Raw genomic sequence first — 9,209 nt, forward strand, 5'->3', positions numbered from 1 at the left:
TGACACTGAGGCTCTAACATCTGAGACTGGCACTGCAGCAGACCTTGGACCTCGTGGCACACGCTTGAAAGCATCAGTGGTTGCTTTTCCTCTCCTCTCCTCTGCTTCCTCCTGAAGCTCCTCAACTGTAGTCTGAATCACAGTCACCTTCAGATCAAGATCATAGAATTTTTTTTCCACAATCCTCTCCAGGCTCTCCTGATTCTGAGTCAGGGTGGCCAAGCCCTTCTCAATCCTCAGTGTAGCTTGAATCAGATATCCAAGCTGATCTTGCTTGCTCTTCAGGAATACTTGAGATGCCTCTTCAGCAGTTGGCATCCTTGCAGCTTTCTCTGCCCTTGCCTTCTCTCTCTTGTCATGTGCTTGCACAGATGATGGATCTTCCTCAGTCATCACAATGATATTGTCTCCAAAATCAGGATATATGGGTAGATGCTCCTTATCTAGCAAATAAGTTCCTGTGCCCATCTTAGAGTTGATGAGCTCCTGAATGTGTGGAGCATAGCCACAACTTCTCTTCTGGTCAGCAGCAGTCCTCTTGATTGTTTCTACCATTAAGATCATAACCTTGAACTTCTGAGGGACATCAAACAGTTGGAGGAGATTGATAGAATGCCCTCTGATCATCTTGTGATCTCCTGACTTGGGTAGCAGAGTGTGCCTCAAGATCCAGTTGATCGTAGGTAGACCAGACAACAAGAAATGCACATAACCAAGCTTGTGAGTTTCCAAAGCCTTGTCAGGGATCTCCTTGTACATGTTTGCCATGGAGTTGTGGTCTTTCTTCTTCTTGGCATATACATCCAAGTCATATTCATGCTCTACAGGGGCATTGATCAGCTTAGCCCTTTCATCAACTATGGACTGGTACCTGGTACCCTCAAACATCCAAACTATCCTCCCATCTGGATAGAAGTGCGCAGTGGAGTAGAACTGCATGATCAACTCATCATTCCACTTGGTGAGCTTTTGTCCAACGAATTCATCAACTCCACATGCCTTAAAGTTGTCATACACTCCAGAGAAGTGATCTTCATTTTCCCGGATGAACTCCCACTCCACCCATTTCATGTCACACACTATGGGCTTCTTGTCAAGCAGAGTGATTTCATAGGAATCTTGTTGTTCCTTTGTATGTAACCTGTAATCCACAGCAGTTCTCCTCCTGACAGCATATGGGTCAGACTGTCTCCATAACCTCAATCCTGCATCTTTCCTAATATGCATGTCCTCAGCGACTGGATGAGCATCATTATGGTTAGGAATTTTGGGCTTCAACTTCCGCAAAACATGGGATTCATCATCCTCTTCTTCAGCTTTAGGCACTGGGGCCTTGTTCTTTTCCTCAGCAGTTATACTCCTGGTGTTTCTCTTGGGCTTTGGGGGTTTCTGAGCTTGATCTTTGGGAGCAGACTTGGGCTTAGATGTTGCAACCCCTAATTTAATTGCATCTCCCATGAGCTTCTGAGCCTTAGGAGCTGGTGCAACATCCTCTTCCTCTTCATATGAACCTCTCATTATGGATGATCTGCCAAGCACTCTGGCAGTGGTCTTGTTGACCCTTTCCTTCCTTTTCTTTCCTTCTCCAACTGCCTCTTCAGTTGGCTTGGAAGTTTCAGCAGTTGAGGCTCTGGCCTTTGACATGGGAATCCTCTTTGCTGGAGCCTTCTTGTGCATTCCTGGCTTAACTGTAGCAGCTGATCCATACTCTTTCTTCATCGCCTTTTTCTTGGAGCTGACTTCTTCCTCAACAGCCACATAATCCTCATCCTCAGAATCTGAGGTCTTCTTCTTCCTTGTTTTGGTGGCTGCCTTGGGAAAGTTGCTTGGTGTGCTCCTGCTGCCCTCATCAGAAGTGCTAGAGGGACTAGTGCCCTCACTCAAATGAACCTGCTCCTCAGACTTGTTCTGGCTGTCACTTTGATCAGACATCTTGCATGCAAACTGTCAGCAGACCCTGTGAATAGATTGCAGATGGGGTAGAGTAGACGAGCATCACAAAGTGCAGAATTTTTGCAAAATAGATGACTTAAAAACTTAGTTTTAGTTCTTCACAGAAAGCATTTCGGATCTACCGATTTGTAATCTCGGTGATACCGAAGAAGCTTTTGGAACCTAAACTAGTGAACTCGGTCAGACCGAGTCACAGTTTGGTGGCACCGAGACTGCTAGGGTTTCACAGAGAATTGAACTCGGTCACACCGATTTGCAATTTTTGGTCAGACCGAAAAAACATGTGCAATGGCCTAAGACAAATCGGTGAGACCGATTTCTACAACTCGGTCGGTCCAAGGTGAGTTCGGCGGAGACCTGACCCTAAATTTTCAAATCAAATCTAATCTACGGGATGCTTTCGCTGGACAGGATGATTTCATACGTGGCAAGAATCATAGCAAAGCAATGTGCTACGAATCGGAGTTAAGGAATAGCACAAAGATCAAGTTCATACCCTACTTCAGTGGTGAACTTGCTACGGCAGCAACGGCGGGGCAGATTGCCGTTGACGGCAGTGGAGACCAGCGGCGGGAGGTCACTGGCGGCCAGAGGATGATCCGGAGACCCGAGGAGGCAGATCATGTCACGCGCGGGTGAAAGGTTTCGGAAAAATTTCCAAAATTTTGACCTGTCAGTATATATAACCTGACCCTGCCGGTGTGACCGAGTGGAACGACTTGGTGGCACCGAGATGCAAAACTGCAAGCAGTTACTGCAACTCGGTGTGACCGAAACGTTCTAATCGGTTGCACCGAGTTTGAAAACCTAGATCAACTTAGTGATCTCGGTGTGACCGAAATGGATGACTCGGTCACACCAAAATGCACAAAGAGTTTTTGGAAGGTTAAGTCTATGACAAATCGGGGACTCCGAGTGCTCCTCACACAGAGTGGTTCGAATCTGACTTGATCAAACTTTGTGATGTAGCATGAATAGAGTTTGAGACGAGGAAAGCATAGATAGCTAGAGGGAGTTCTTAGGCATTCTTGTCCATCCTTTTGGCAGAAGAGAAAAGGACAAACAATCAACGCAACAAATGGATGTCCTTGAATGAGTAAAATATGCATCCAACATGCTCACACAATAAGATGGAAAACGAAATATGTGACAAAGCATGCACAAACACTCTAGCATCTATCAAGCAATTTGGCGATGACTAGGTCATCTATATATGAGTATATTGACTTAGGAGTCAAATGAGAACATTTGATCGTAGGTCATACTCATTATTAAGCGCAAGTGGGGTTGCCACTTTTACATAAAGCATTGTTGTGTTCACACCATTAGAGTTGCTTTAGCTCAACTGATTGGAGTAAAGATCCCCTAGATGTGATATCCCCCCTGAGAGGGATGAACTAACCTTGGGTTTTGTCGATGATGACTTCATGTAAGTGTTGAAGATGTGGATGCTCAATGTTGATGTAGATCCTTTGGAGCAATCGTTTGGAGTGAGTTGCACTTTCAATACCTACACGGATTAGTCCCACAAGGAATAAACAAGGATATCCATAGACATAGAGTGATATTCACATAGGATGATGTCCATGAAAGCATTAGGATACCTTTGTTCCTTGTCTTACCAACAAGAGGGTTTGTGACTCCTTGAACTAGTGCAAGATATGGAAGTTGTTTGCACATGTCCTCACCAAAATGATATGAGTGAAGTATGTTGGCGGAGTCACCCTCAAGAACTCTCTAGTTCTTCTTCTTCGGGATCCACACCATCTTGATGAGAATCCTTGGAGTTGTAGTTGTACTTGATGAAGTAGAACTTGATGTAGTCTTGGGAACCCACTTGACCAAGGCTTTGGGAGCTTCTTCAAATGCATCAATCTCCTCTTGAAGCTTGTCCTTGCCTTTTAGCTTGTGGTCTTGTGGTGGAAGATCATCTTGAGCTTGTGTTCCTTGGAAAGAAGTAGGATCATATTTCTCTTGTTGAGGAACAAACTTCTTCTTGGGGTATTGATCTTCTTCCCACTCAACTCCATTGGCATTGAACTTTCGTCAAAACCAACACCTTGATTCTTCCGATGTCTTCCTTGCTTGCGTACAATTTCCTCAAATTGCTTACTTCCAGCAAGGATCTTGTAAACACCTTTCTCTATAATTCCCTTCAATAAGCTAATTTCTTGCTCAAGTGTAACTTGGCTAAGAGAATCATTAGTGGAATCAAGAGAACTACTAGAAGCAACATCATTGAGTTTAGCATGATTATTGTTACTACTAGAAGAAGAATCTTTCTTACTCTTGTTGCTAGATTTAACTTGTAGCATGTAAGTAGACAAAAGTAAACTCTTGGCAATGTAAGATGAACTTTTCTTGCGAAGATCATCATTGATCGCCTTTAAGAACTCATGCTCTTGCTCAAGGTTGAGCTTTTCAAAGCGTAGATTCTCACGAGTCTTTAAAAGCTCTTGATGATTTTCCAAGGTAGTTTCATGAGCTAACTTAAGAGTGTTTAGCTCTTTAGTTAGACGCTCAATCTCTTTCTTATCATCGTCATTCATTTTTTCTTGATTAGCATGATTAATAGCAAGTTCATCATAGTTTTCATAACTAGAGTTGTCAACAAGTAAATCATCATCACCTAGCAAATCATCTTCATCACTATTGAAATCAACATACTCAGGGTGTGTTACCTTTGGACCTTTAGCCATGAAGCATCTTCCAATTCCTTCATTTGGTGAGTCAAATATGTCGTAGGAGTCGATTGACACAACTGCTAGACCGGCAACACCTTCATCTTGAGTATATTCGGAGTCGGAGTGATAGCTTCTTTCGGAGTGACTGTCGGAGTCGGAGCGGGATATCCATTGACCAACATGAGCTTGATGAAGGAAATATGCCCTAAAGGCAATAATAATGTTATTATTTATTTCCTCATATCATGATAAATGTTTATTATTCATGCTATAATTGTATTAACCGGAAACATGATACATGTGTGAATACATAGACAAACAAAGTGTCACTAGTATGCCTCTACTTCACTAGCTCATTGATCGAAGATGGTTATGTTTCCTAACCATAGACAAAGAGTTGTCATTTGATTAATGAGATCATATCATTAGGAGAATGATGTGATTGACTTGACCCATTCCGTTAGCTTACACTCGATTGTTTAGTATGTTGCTATTGCTTTCTTCATGACTTATACATGTTCCTATGACTATGAGATTATGCAACTCCCGTTTACCAAAGCAACACTTTGTGTGCTACCATACATCACAACGTAACTGGGAGATTATAAAGGTGCTCTACAGGTGTCTCTGAAGGTACTTGTTGGGTTGGCGTATTTCGAGATTAGGATTTGTCACTCCGATTGTCGGAGAGGTATCTCCGGGCCCTCTCGGTAATGCACATCACTTAAGCCTTGCAAGCATTGCAACTAATGAGTTAGTTGCGGGATGATGTATTATAGAACGAGTAAAGAGACTTGCCCGTAACGAGATTAAACTAGGTATTGAGATACCGACGATCGAATCTCGGGCAAATAATATACCGATGACAAAGGGAACAACGTATGTTGTTATGCGGTCTGACCGATAAAGATCTTCATAGAATATCTGGGATCTAATATAAGCATCCAGGTTCCGCTATTGGATATTGACCGGAGACGTGTCTCGGTCATGTCTACATAGTTCTCGAACCCGTAGGGTCCGCACGCTTAACTTTTCGATGATAGTTATATTACGAGTTTATATGTTTTTATGTACCGAAGGTTCTTCGGAGTCCCGGATTTGATCACGGACATGACGAGGAGTCTCGAAATGGTTGAGACATAAAGATTGATATATTGGAAGCCTATGTTTGGATATAGAAAGTGTTCCGGGTAAAATCGGGATTTTACCGGAGTACCGGGAGGTTACCGAAACCCCCCGGGAGCTTAATGGGCCATAGTGGGCCTTGTGGAGAAGAGGAGAGGCGGCCAGGGCAGGGCCGCGCCCCCTCCCCCCTAGTCTGAATAGGACAAGGAGAGGGGGGCGGCGCCCCCCCCCCCCCTTTCCTTCCTCTCTCCCTCCTCTTTCCCCTCCTCTCCTAGTCCAACAAGGAAAAGGGAGGGAGTCCTACTCCTGGCAGGAGTAGGACTCCTCCTGGCACGCCCCCTCTAGGCCGGCTGCACCTCCCCCTTGCTCCTTTATATACGGGGGTAGGGGGCACCCTAGAGACACAACAATTGATCGTTTGATCTCTTAGCCGTGTGCGGTGCCCCCTCCACCATAGTCCACCTCGATAATACTATAGCGGTGCTTAGGCGAAGCCCTGCATCGGTAAACATCATCATCGTCACCACGCCGTCGTGCTGACGAAAGTCTCCCTCAACACTTGGCTGGATCGGAGTTCGAGGGACGTCATCGGGCTGAACGTGTGCTGAACTCGGAGGTGCCATGCGTTCGGTACTTGATTGGTCGGATCGTGAAGACGTACGAATACATCACCCGCGTTGTGCTAACGCTTCCGCTTTTGGTATACGAGGGTACATGGAAAACACACTCCCCTCTCGTTGCTATGCATCACCATGATCTTGCGTGTGCATAGGATTTTTTTTGAAATTACTACATTTCCCAACAGTGGCATGCGAGCCAGGTTTTATGCGTAAATGTCATATGCACGAGTAGAACACAAGTGAGTTGTGGGCGATATAAGTCATACTGCTTACCAGCATGTCATACTTTGATTCGGCGGTATTGTTGGATGAAGCGGCCCTGACCGACATTACGCGTACGCTTACGCGAGACTGGTTCTACCGACGTGCTTTGCACACAGGTGGCCGGCGGGTGTCAGTTTCTCCAACTTTAGTTGAACCGAGTGTGGCTACGCCCGGTCCTTGCGAAGGTTAAAACATCACCAACTTGACAAACTAACGTTGTGGTTTTGATGCGTAGGTAAGAACGGTTCTTGCTAAGCCCGTAGCAGCCACGTAAAATTTGCAGCAACAAAGTAGAGGACGTCTAACTTGTTTTTGCAGGGCATGTTGTGATGTGATATGGTCAAGACATGATGCTAAATTTTATTGTATGAGATGATCATGTTTTGTAACCGAGTTATCATCAACTAGCAGGAGCCATATGGTTGTTGTTTTATTGTATGCAATGCAATCGCCGTGTAATGCTTGACTTTATCACTAAGCGGTAGCGATAGTCGTAGAAGCATAAGATTGGCGAGACGACAACGATGATACGATGGAGATCAAGGTGTCGAGCCGATGACGATGGTGATCATGACGGTGCTTCGGAGATGGAGATCACAAGCACAAGATGATGATGGCCATATCATATCACTTATATTGATTGCATGTGATGTTTATCCTTTATGCATCTTATCTTGCTTTGATTGACGGTAGCATTATAAGATGATCCCTCACTAAATTATCAAAGTATAAGTGTTCTCCCTGAGTATGCACCGTTGAGAAAGTTCTTCGTGCTGAGACACCACGTGATGATTGGGTGTGATAGGCTCTACGTTCAAATACAACAGGTGCAAAATAGTTGCACACGCGGAGTACTCAGGTTAAACTTGACGAGCCTAGCATATAACATATATGGCCTTGGAACACGGAGACCAAAAGGTCGAGAGTGAATCATATAGTAGATATGATCAACATAGTGATGTTCACCATTGAAAGTACTCCATCTCACATGATGATCGGACATGGTTTTGTTGATCTGGATCACGTGATCACTTAGAGGATTAGAGGGATGTCTATCTAAGTGAGAGTTCTTAAGTAATATGATTAATTGAACTTAAATTATCATGAACTTAGTACCTGATAGTATCTTGCTTGTCTATGTTGATAGGTGGCCCGTGCTGTTGTTCCATTGAATTTTAATGCGTTCCTTGAGAAAGCAAAGTTGAAATATGATGGTAGCATTTACACGGACTGGGTCCGTAACTTGAGGATTATCCTCATTGCTGCACAGAAGAATTACGTCCTGGAAGCACCGCTAGGTGTACCACCTGCGCCAACAACTACAGACATTGTGAATGCCTGGCAGTCACGTGTTGATGACTACTCGATAGTTCAGTGTGCCATGCTTTACGACTTAGAACCGGGACTTCAACGACGTTTTGAACGTCATGGAGCATATGAGATGTTCCAAGAGTTGAAGTTAATATTTCAAGGAAATGCCCGGATTGAGAGATATGAAGTCTCCAATAAGTTCTACAGCTGCAAGATGGAGGAGAATAGTTCTGTCAGTGAGCATATACTCAAGATGTCTGGGTACTGCAATCACTTGATTCAACTGGGAGTTAATCTTCCGGATGATAGCATCATTGACAGAATTCTCGAATCACTACCACCAAGCTACAAGAGCTTCGTGATGAGCTATAATATGCAAGGGATGGATAAGACAATTCCCGAGCTCTTCGCAATGCTAAAAGCAGCGGAGGTAGAAATCAAGAAGGAGCATCAAGTGTTGATGGTCAATAAGACCACCAGTTTCAAGAAAAAGGGCAAAGGGAAGAAGAAGGGGAACTTCAAGAAGAACAGCAAGCAAGTTGCTGCTCAGGAGAAGAAACCCAAGTCTGGACCTAAGCCCGAGACTGAGTGCTTCTACTGCAAGCAGACTGGTCACTGGAAGCGGAACTGCCCCAAGTATTTGGCAGATAAGAAGGATGGCAAGGTGAACAAAGGTATATGTGATATACATGTTATTGATGTGTACCTTACTAATGGTCGCAGTAGCACCTGGGTATTTGATACTGGTTCTGTTGCTAATATTTGCAACTCGAAACAGGGGCTATGGATTAAGCTAAGATTGGCTAAGGACGAGGTGACGATGCGCGTGGGAAATGGTTCCAAAGTCGATGTGATCGCGGTCGGCACGCTACCTCTACATCTACCTTCGGGATTAGTATTAGACCTAAATAATTGTTATTTGGTGCCAGCGTTGAGCATGAACATTATATCTGGATCTTGTTTGATGTGAGACGGTTATTCAGTTAAATCAGAGAATAATGGTTGTTCTATTTATATGAGTAATATCTTTTATGGTCATGCACCCTTGAAGAGTGGTCTATTTTTGTTGAATCTCGATAGTAGTGATACACATATTCATAATATTGAAGCCAAAAGATGTAGAGTTGATAATGATAGTGCAACTTATTTGTGGCACTGCCGTTTAGGTCATATCGGTGTAAAGCGCATGAAGAAGCTCCATACTGATGGACTTTCAGAACCACCTGATTATGAATCACTTGGTACTTGCGAA

The sequence above is a fragment of the Triticum dicoccoides genome, chromosome 1A, assembly GCF_002162155.2.
Source record: "Triticum dicoccoides isolate Atlit2015 ecotype Zavitan chromosome 1A, WEW_v2.0, whole genome shotgun sequence".
Lineage (NCBI taxonomy): Eukaryota > Viridiplantae > Streptophyta > Magnoliopsida > Poales > Poaceae > Triticum > Triticum dicoccoides.